General features: G+C 37.2%; 1 pseudogene across 1 annotated transcript; it reads left to right on the top strand.

The window, feature by feature from the left end:
* The first annotated feature begins 394 nt into the window (after window positions 1–394).
* Window positions 395–941, top strand: LOC308498955 (E3 ubiquitin-protein ligase RNF5-like; annotated as a pseudogene). Its single transcript has one exon. The product of its transcript is annotated as an E3 ubiquitin-protein ligase RNF5-like (transcript).
* Window positions 942–10,369: the final 9,428 nt, after the last annotated feature.

A 10,369-nucleotide genomic window follows, 5' to 3' on the forward strand; every position in this document is an offset into this window, starting at 1 on the left:
ATTTTAAACTATTTTCAGTCTCATGCATATAATCTAGGTTTTGTTTTTTTTTTTCTCTCTAATTTCAAGGACAGTATAGAGCTGACTGACATCTTTTATTTGCTGAACCCTGGTAAACCTTTTCCTTGTCCCACAGGGACCCCAAATCTCCTGATTGAGAGTCAAAGGCTAGCAGAACAAATATTTCACACTGGTTGATGCTTCCATGACACAAATTAATATTTTATATATCATCTGCCACAGCGGTTTTACCAAACTTCTAAAAAAGGATTTATAATACAAAATTAAGTAGTTAAAACATTTCTGGTGAGACGGAGGCATTTTCTCGTTTGTTGGGGCTTGTATATGTGTTTGCGAGGACTGAGGGGTACGTGGGGGCAAAACAGAACGGGCCATGGCAGCCGCGGAGGAGGAGGAGGACGGGGGCCCCCGAAGGGCCAAATCGCGAGTGGGACGGGGCGGGCTCAACCTTCGAATGTAATATATGTCTGGAGACTACTCCGGAAGCTGTGGTCACTGTGTGTGGCCACTTGTACTGTTGGCCCTGTCTTCATGAATGGTTAGAGACACCACCAGAGCGGCAAGAGGGCCCAGTGTGTAAAGCTGGGCTCAGCAGAGAAAAGGAAGTCCCCCTTTATGGGCGAGGGAGCCAGAATCCCCAGGATCCCAGATTGAAAACTCCACCCCAGCCCCAGGGCCAACGATCAGCTCCAGAGAGCAGAGGGGGATCCCAGCCATTTGGTGATACTGGGGGCTTTCACTTATCATTTGGTGTTGGTGCTTTTCTCTTTGGATTTTTCACCACCATCTTCAATACCCACGAGCCATTCCACCGGGATGCAGGTGTGGATCTGGGACAGGGTCATCCGGCCTCCAGCTAGCAGGACTCCCTCTTCGTGTTTCTCGCCATCTTCTTCTTTTTCTGGCTGCTCAGTATTTGAGCTGTGTCTCCTTTCTGCCCACCGCCAGCCAGAGGAGAATCAGTATTGGGGGTCCCTGCTGACCCTTCCTTACTCCTGGACCTTCCCCTCAGCCCCTCCATTTCTGTTGGCTAAGGCCAACCCTGGCCGTTTTCCAGGAGGGTGTGGGAGGAGTGACATCTGTGCACAGGATGGGAGAAGCATGTGCTCTGACCTGCTCATTCAGTAGCACCATACCTCCCGGCTGTGGGAGAGGAGGACGGACTGAAGAAAACGTCTGTTTCTTCTCTCTCCTCATCCTTTGCTTTCCCCGATTTCTTGATTTGATGTTGAAAGGTGGGCAAGGCTCCCTCTGACTCTCCCCCACTTTCCCCTTGTTGATTTAATTTAATTTCTTTCCCCAGTGTGTGATATGTGTTCTAACTTTAGTGCTTCCTTCCCCTCACTACCTCCTTTATTACAAACTCAATAAACAAGGAGATGCAAAAAAACAAAAACAAAAACAAACAAAAAAATTTCTAAGATTTTGGCCAATGCAATTATTGACTTTTAAAAAATTCTGTATATATGTGTAGAATTCACTTAAAAAATAACCAAAACATAACAACTGTATGGCTATCTCCAGCTAATTCTCATATGAGCTACACCTTTGCTATTCTCTCACTTTGGACTCAGTTATCAGATTGTTTACACTTTGAATCCCAAACTGTCTTTATTACTCCATGCTACTGATCTGCCACATCTTACCTCCTTTACTTTCTACCTTTTGCTCTTGCTACTGTGACAGAGGCAGAATGATTCTGAGAACCAGCCCACATAACTCTTGGTCAAACCAAGCTGTATTTGTTTTAATGTGATACACTCTCCTGTAGATAGACTTCTAGGAACGACATATATTATTTTGGTCCATCTTAAAGCAGTTGTTTTCCATCCTATATCTATGTGCTTAGTAGCTTTACAATTAATTTATGATACATTTTGGAGTAAAGGAGAAAGCAATTTGCAAAGGGAATACAACTTTAAGTTTAATGAAAATAATGTGCAATCAATCAACAGTATTGAGAGAGAGAGAAAACTAAAACTGTTGCGTATACTAGTCTAGTGCATTTTAATGTTCCTACTATAAATGTCTGGGTTCACACATTACTATAAACAGGAATTTAAATCACTGCAGTTAGTTTAATGGCATAAACAAAACATTAATAGGAACAAAAAAATTAGGAGCAATAATGCATTTTCTAACAAGGTATTTATCCTGCTATGTTCTAAAAATCCAAACATAACTAACCTGATAGCATAATTCTTGAAGCAGACATTATAACAAAGACTAATTATTTTTCTATAAAAATATTGTTACAGGATTAAGTTTTAAAAGGGCATTTCCATTATAAAATGAAGCTAATTAAAATTATACATATAAATTGGTAGAGATTAAAATTTTGTTTCTGAGTCCTTATTCATTTTGAGAATTCTAATATCTTGTACAATTTCAGGTGCATAGCAGGTACTTAATAAATTTGCATTCAAAGATTAAAGGAATTAAATTTTGCAGAATAATATGTGTACAAAATAGAGTAATGAGAAAAGAAGACATATATGATAGTTTTGAAGTGTGCCTGCACAAATTGTGTTCAATAAATGCTTATAATCAAGGCTGAAAATGTTACAGAGAAGGTGAAGAGAGAAATCATAGAGCATTGACAAAGAGTTTACCACGTGGAGTAGGCCCATAATGAGTTCAGCTTCCTGAAAATCACATCATTACACAATTACACAATCACACCATTACCCCCACCTTTGAGGACAGGATCCAGGGATTCAGTTCTAAAGAATAGAATATGGCTTTGAGGGATGTCACTTCTGAGATTAGGTCACAAAAGATTGTGTCTTTCATCTTGCTTGTAATCCCTCTGGCTCTTCTCACTTGCTTACTTACATAAAGTCAGCTGTTGTGTTTTGAGCTGCTCCATGGAGAGACCCATGTGAAAATGAACCAAGAGTGGCATCTGGCAAGAGCCAGGGAGGAACTGAGGCCCTGAGTTCAACAGATCTGATTCTTGACAACAACTATGTGCATGAATTGAAAGTGTTTCTTTCCTCAGTAGAAACCATGACATAACAAATGTTGTTTTAAGCTGCTGAGGTGGAGGGTAATTTGTTATTTAGCAATATATTTCAAAAGAAGGAACAACCCTCACTATCACCACCAGCAAATAATTTTTGCTTTGTATAAGACCATTACAATTCTGAGGTCAGTAAACTAGCAGTCACTTCACCTAGAAGTGATACATTAAAAAATATAAATTAATAAAAATAACCTTGTTTTTCTCGCAATCACTAACATGAGTTTTATCTCCATGAGTTGCAAAGAGTCAGAGCAGAAGAAGGTAGAACTCTGAGATTTAAAACAGGGGTCCGAGTGGTTGTAATAAATGGAAATACTGTAGGGAAGGGAACAAGGACTGAGGCAAGTGTCTGGCCTACGGGAGATTTTATCACCCAAGCCATTGCTGAGCACTTGCTGTAACCCTCATCATCGTGCAAAGCTCTGTGAAAATAAAAATTAATGAAACTTGCTCTTTCGTTTCCAGAGTGTGTGTGTGTGTGTGTGTGTGTGTGTGTGTGTGTGTGTGTGTATGGATTTGTATCTTTAATAAGATAGGCCCTTGTAATTCCATCCTAAGTCACTGGCTGGGTCCACTGGTCCTCAAGCATGATGTTAGCACAAAAAGCTGAGGTAGATCCTGACCTGAAAGGGTTAACAGGTAGAGGCTGCCAACTAACTAACTGCACAGTTTGCAGCTGGGTATAGTTACCTCTTTAAAGGAGACCAAATTCTTCACAGTGGAGAATTAAGGAAGGCTCTCTAACACATGGTGCACTTGTGTGCACATGGCTCTCTAACACATTCAGCTCAGAAGTTTGGCAGACTAGGAATGAGTGAGGAAATGGAGCAGGGGAGCTGCATGTTCAAAGGCACAGAAGCTGGAGAAAATATTCTGTGTGGCTGGGAAAGGCTGGAGAGAAAAATGTTTTTGGAAAAACAACGAGATTTGAGTATAGAGGTAGGCAGGTGCTGGATAACAGAAGCCCATGTGCCTCATATAGTTAAAATTTCAACTTTAACTCATTTGCTTCATTAATTGATTTCAAGCATATTTTTGTTTTCAAAATGTGTCAGATATCCACATAAAAACAAAAAATTGATAGTTTGACTACTTTATGAATTTAATAACAATTTGAGCTTATTTGCATATAAATTACATTATTTTTATGTATAAAAATTTCCCTTTGTTATTCATTCTTGAAAAACAAAAAATATAGAAAAATGTACATCTGCTCTTCTAAACTTCCTTTCTGGAAGTTTCCATCTGCAGTCAGAAGACGGAAATATTCATTCGGATATATCCAACCATTGCAGCAAAAGGGTTAAAGCTATAATGATGGTAAAGGACTGAGGATTTTGATCAGAAAATTATAATAATCAGATTGACATTTTTATAAAGCTGTTGTTTTGAACCAATATAAAAAAGCATAGCTAGTACATTCTAGATTGCTGAACTCACGCACTATAACATTTTTGTTCCATGATAATATGTCTGATGTATAGTAATTATTGTATGAAATTGATTTTCACTGGGACTGATAATTGGATATATTGACTTCTAAAGGTGGATGATAGTCTCTTGGAAGTTCACTTTAAGTTTATAGGATGATCGGATATTTAGAGATCAAACTAGATCTGGCCAGTTCCTCTGATTTGCTTTATATCGAAAGATCTAATAGAAAAAGATTTGAACTTTGTGTACCAATGTGTACCTAGAATTACCTGAATAACTGTGAGGGACTTGGGAGTAGACAACAAAGGTAAGACTTCAAGGATGAACAACAGGACCATAGGAGAAAAAACATTATCAATGACTTCTCACATGGCGTAACAGGCTGCACATACTCAGAAAGAGCCTGGATATACTCGTATGAAGGAGGCAGGGAAGCTATATTGGAAGTGACCTGCCTCTCTGAGAATACCTCTGTGCCCTGGGGAAGAGAAAGCTCTGTTAAATATAAAAAACTGTTTCACCAAAAGATCCAGACATACTGTGGATGTACCCCATGTGTGATAGAGAGCTTTGAAATGACACCCAGTTATACCAGCCTTCCAGAAGTCATGCCCTGCACAATTTCAATTTGATCACGGACTATATCTAGTTACCTGTTACTAATGACTATAATTCGGCAAAACTGACAGGATGTCAGTTCTGAGATGAAGCTGTAAAGACCGTGACTTCCCTCTGCCTTGTATTAGGTTGGTGGAAAAGTAATTGTGGTTTAAAAGGTTAAAAAATATTGCAAAAACCACAATGATTTTTGAACCCACCTAATACTTTCTCTCTCTGGCTCTTCTCACACTCCTGTTATAATGAGGCTAGTTAAGTTGTGAACTACCCTGTGAATTATCCCAAGTAACAAAGAACTGAGGACTTCCTCTAGTCAACAGAAAGAACTGAAATCTGCCAACAACCGTGTGAGGTAGCTTGGCAGTGGGTCTTTCTCCAGTCGAGCATTTGGATGACACTGTAGACCCCATACAACAGCTTACTGGCAGCCAAACGAGAAACCCAATCAGGGGACCTAGTTAAGCCATGCCTAGATTCCTGACTGCAGTTCACCAGAAGCTGTGAGATATTAAATGTGTGTTATTTTAAGCTACTAAGTTGTAGGGAAATTTGTTACTGAGCCATGGATAGCTAATACACCATCACAAAATCATTGGATCTAGGAAGAGGAAAATGTTTTCCCACTAGCTAGAGAGAGGTGTAAGGAATATGCAACTGAAACAGGCTTCAGGTGATGACAACAGAGAGTGAAAAGAAGCTCTAAGGATTTAGGATATCACATATTGGACACTTTGAGCTGAGTATAAGCAGAGTCCTTGGCTCCTAGAGTCAGGTAGTTAATGGTGGGAATGTAGAGCACCCTGTGACACCTGAGCTGGAGATCTACAAGATATAGGGAGTGGCTCTAATTTTAGGTGAAATATATTTCTCCCTTCCCTTCTCCCCACTACTCCCCCTTTCTACCCTACCAATCACACACCTTAATTAGGGACAAATTTCAGATCATGTCATTAGGAAGATGTGAAGTATTGATCTGTTACAAAATACAACCTCAGGTCTAAAATATTTCTTAAAATTGTCTATTTTTGTCCATCTCTGTCACTACGAAGCTAGTCCAACCTCCTACTCTCCCCTGCCTGAACTCTTACAAAACTTTTCTAAACAGACCCACCCTTTATCCCTGGTCTAATCCATTTCACATAAAATGCTGCAACAGGAACATTTTTAATATACAAACAACATTGGGTATTTTTTCTATGTTAAACACTTCAATGACTTCCATTGCTTTTATTTAAAAAAAAAAAGAAAGAAAACAAAAAGTCTTTATTTGACCAAAAAGAAGCCCCATAAATGCAGCCTTGCTTATTTTACTAGCTTCACCTGATACACATCTTTGTTATCTTCTAATTAGCTCTCAGAGTTTTTCTGTTAAAAGTCACAACCTTGCTGCTCATCTCGATTAGTTTATTGTCTATGTTACGTGGTCTGTTTTCTGTCGTTTTTAAATAACAGTTATTTTATAACATGATCTTTATACTTGAATGTTAGTTAATTAGTTGTTTATTTCATCAATTAGGTATTTGTGTAAATCATTATTTTTTCTTCCATTAGAATTTAAGCTTTATGAGGACAGAAACCATATCTGTCTTGTTTACTCTTGTATTCTCAGTGCCACCTAGCATGGTATAGTTAAATATTAAATACTGAATATTTGGTGAAAGAGTAGATAGAACTGGATTATAGAAAATACTTCTTTATTTCATATTTCATTCAGTGTCACTCAGAATTGCCCAAACTGGAATCCTAGAACTCTATCCAAGAAGTCTCAGGCTCCTTTAATCATTGCTCTTCCCATCGTGGCCACACACTCACCCAGCTCTGCTGAATTTACATCAGACCAAATAGTTTTCAGTCTACTTCCTCCACATCACTACTACCACTGATATCTCAACAAAAACAATAACCTCTTAATTAGACTCCTAGAATTCTTTTTAATTTTACACATAAAATAAAAGAATAACTGTATAATTAGTTTGCTATGTTTCTTATTTGTGCACATTTCAAATGCATTTTACAATTAAAGTATTTAGTTAAATATGCTTGCAATGGGTAAGTTTAAAGCTTTTAATACTCCTAACACCTTGGTGGTAACTATACTTGTCTTAATCCCATTTTTACAAATAAGAAAACTGATACAGGTGAATAACTTTCAAAGGGCCACACAGCTTGCAAGTGGAAGTTAGTGGAGTTTGGCATATTAGTGGGTTTGGAACTAACTGAAAGAGTTGAACTAGCAAGACTGAAACCTAAAAACCTGGTCCCGAGTTCCATACTCTTAAACCACTATTTTTGCTACCACTCACTAAATTTCACCCTTCACACATTTGGTGTATTATCTTTCTAAAAAAATGGATGTGACTGCCATCCCCACTCCCATGCCCACCATTGACAATGGGACAAAAATCTAAGCTCTTTAGTGTGATATACAGGATTTCCATGTCCTGGTATCTTTTACATTCCCTGTCCTCCTCTCTTGGCACTCCTGGTTTTCACCTTGCCCTCCATCCTTACACATACTGTGTTCTTCCATGCCTTGTATATTTGCGCATGCCATTATTTTTCATGGGAAAAGCTTCCCTAAGTTTTAAACTTGGATGCTCGGATAAATATCACTCATCCTTAAAGATTTAGCTTAGGTACTACCTAATACAGGTGACTTTTCCATTGGTAGGTGCCTTTCCTCTATACTTCCACTATTTCACTTTCTCTGTTATTTTAAAACAATATTTCTGCTTATCTGTTTTCTCCTCAATAAACTGTAAATACTTGAGAGAGACAACTGTATCTTGTATTTTGACATACAATGGCAATAATAGTGATTGACACATGACAGGCACTCAAAAAGTAATTATCAAAGAGGACTAAGTGAGGATGGAGGAAACAGGGAGAAAAAGAATCTCTATTGATTTAGACCAAACACTGTAATTGATGTTTCAAACTTGTCATTTCATCCAGTACTTTGCAAAAAATATAACCTATCTGGTGTTAGCAGTTCTATTTTATAGATAAAGAAATAAATGTTCATTGGAATTAAATAACTTGTCTAAGCTTTTATTATTGATGGCATTCAAATATAGTTTTTACTTCATAATATAGAGCACATCCCCTGGATATTATGTATAATGTAGCTTTCCTGGAAAGATTTTATCTTTATAACAATAGCTACCATTTATGATGTAATTACCATGTGCAACATATTCTGCCAAACACATTTCTTCCATTCATTCATATTCATTCAAATAAGTGTTTATTAAGCCATGCAATATTTAAATGAGGCAGTATTCTTGTTACTGAGGATATTAGCAGTAAATAAAACAGAAAAAATATCCCTGCCTCCCCCATGGAATTTACATTCAAAAGGAAAAAGACAAAGACAATAAATTAATAAATTTATGAAAGATATCAGTTGCTTAACAAGTGCTATGGAAAAAGATGATATGTGAATACATGTGGGGTATGCAGGGGGAAAGTGGGAATGTTACATTTGTAAGTAGGGTGGTAAGGAAGGTCTCACTCTGGTGACATTTCAGTTGGTACCAGAAAGAGATATCATGTGATGCTTGGCATGTGTACAGCCAGGAAGCTAATGCAACAGAGATGGGAGAAGGGGAGTGGATGCTAGTGGAGATGAAATCAGAGAAATAGGGACTAGGGTTAGAGGTACAATCAGGGTAGGGCTCTGGATAGCATTCTAAGACTTTGACTGTTACTCTTATCAGTTGGAACATTATTCAGCAGAGAAGTGACACAAGCTGACATATTTTGAAAATATTACTTTGCTTATTGTGTTGAGATAATACTACAAGGAGATCAGTTAGGATCATATGTCAATAAGTTATGTGAGAGACTGAAGTGGCTGAAGCCAGGTGGCAATATAGGTAATGTGAATGAAGAATTTCTGAATATATTTCAAACAGAAAAAAATTTACTATAAGTTAGATGTAGTTTGTGAGAGAAAAATGAGTCAATTGTAAAATATTACATGATTCTTGATTCAATATACAGGATGGAAGTGTTAAAAAATTTAATAAGACTCAATAAAGTGTGAAAATATTTAATGTACTTTTGTCATTTCTTTATGGTAATACATTTTTGACTTCTCAGTATTATTTGAAAAACTTCTATATTAGGATTTAATAATGTAAGTGGTCAAGTTGTTATTTCAAAAATATTTCCTCAAAATTGCCATTTCAAACCATTTAAAATGGTAATCACAATCTTCTTTCTATCTTTAATTTGTTTTGTTACTTGTATTGGTACTTATGGCACTTAGCAAAAATTTAGCCTGTCTCCAGGAAATTTGCAATCAGGAAGATATTTTTTCAGGAAGATTTTTTTTTTCTTCCACTTTTTAACTCAGTGTCAGTGAGTCATCAAATGACTAGCAGTTGGAGCAATCATAATACCTCTGATGGGATTCTTGCGAGACTGAAGCTACTTTCATGGCCTATGAAAGGCAGGACTTGTCATGTTTATCGCCGGAGAAGACCTTGAGTTCTTTTCAGCCAGTATACATACATAAAATTAGAATTTTAACTGAAGCTATTGAACAGTGATATAAAAATAATCATCAAGGGCACTACCATTTTTTGAGACATGTCCTTGTGTGACTGTAAAAGTGATATAATAAAACAATTCGATGTGAAACCAGAGGGAAAAAAAAAAGGATGGAAAGCACAGTGAATGCAGTAGTAAGAAGGTGTCATGAAGATCATAAAAGTAAAGAAAATACTTTTTTCGTTCAGGTGGTGTGAACACCTACAAAGAACTCGAACAGACCAACAGACCATGGCAGTGCTTCCTTGGTTATGCTTATTAGGTGATTCTAACTTAGATTCTAACTGAACTAGAGACTTCACAAGCAAAGAAATGTCAGCAGAATATAATACTATTGATCTGACATTTACTCATAAAATCTTCTTCCAACAATCTTTGCTGAGGCATCCTAGTCTTACTTTTATTTTTCCCAGAATGCACAGAAAAGTAAACTCAGTTAATCTCTAAGATTAGAAATGCTATAGGAATCTGGCATGAACTTACATTGCTGTGTCAACCATCCTATGAGCATTAGTTGGGTAACGTAACAAGAGAGATGACGACTATAAATACATTGATAATTTCTCTGGAGAGAAAAGAAGAGAGAAAGCATGGATAACAATAATCAGATTCTCTCAGCTTGGCATTCAACATCTGGTGGTATATAAAACACATTTGAAAATTCAATGACAGTTGTCTGCACTGGATAGTCATTTGTTAAATGATGTGGAAGAT

The sequence above is a fragment of the Rhinolophus hipposideros genome (assembly GCF_964194185.1).
Source record: "Rhinolophus hipposideros genome assembly, chromosome: 6".
Classification (NCBI taxonomy): domain Eukaryota; kingdom Metazoa; phylum Chordata; class Mammalia; order Chiroptera; family Rhinolophidae; genus Rhinolophus; species Rhinolophus hipposideros.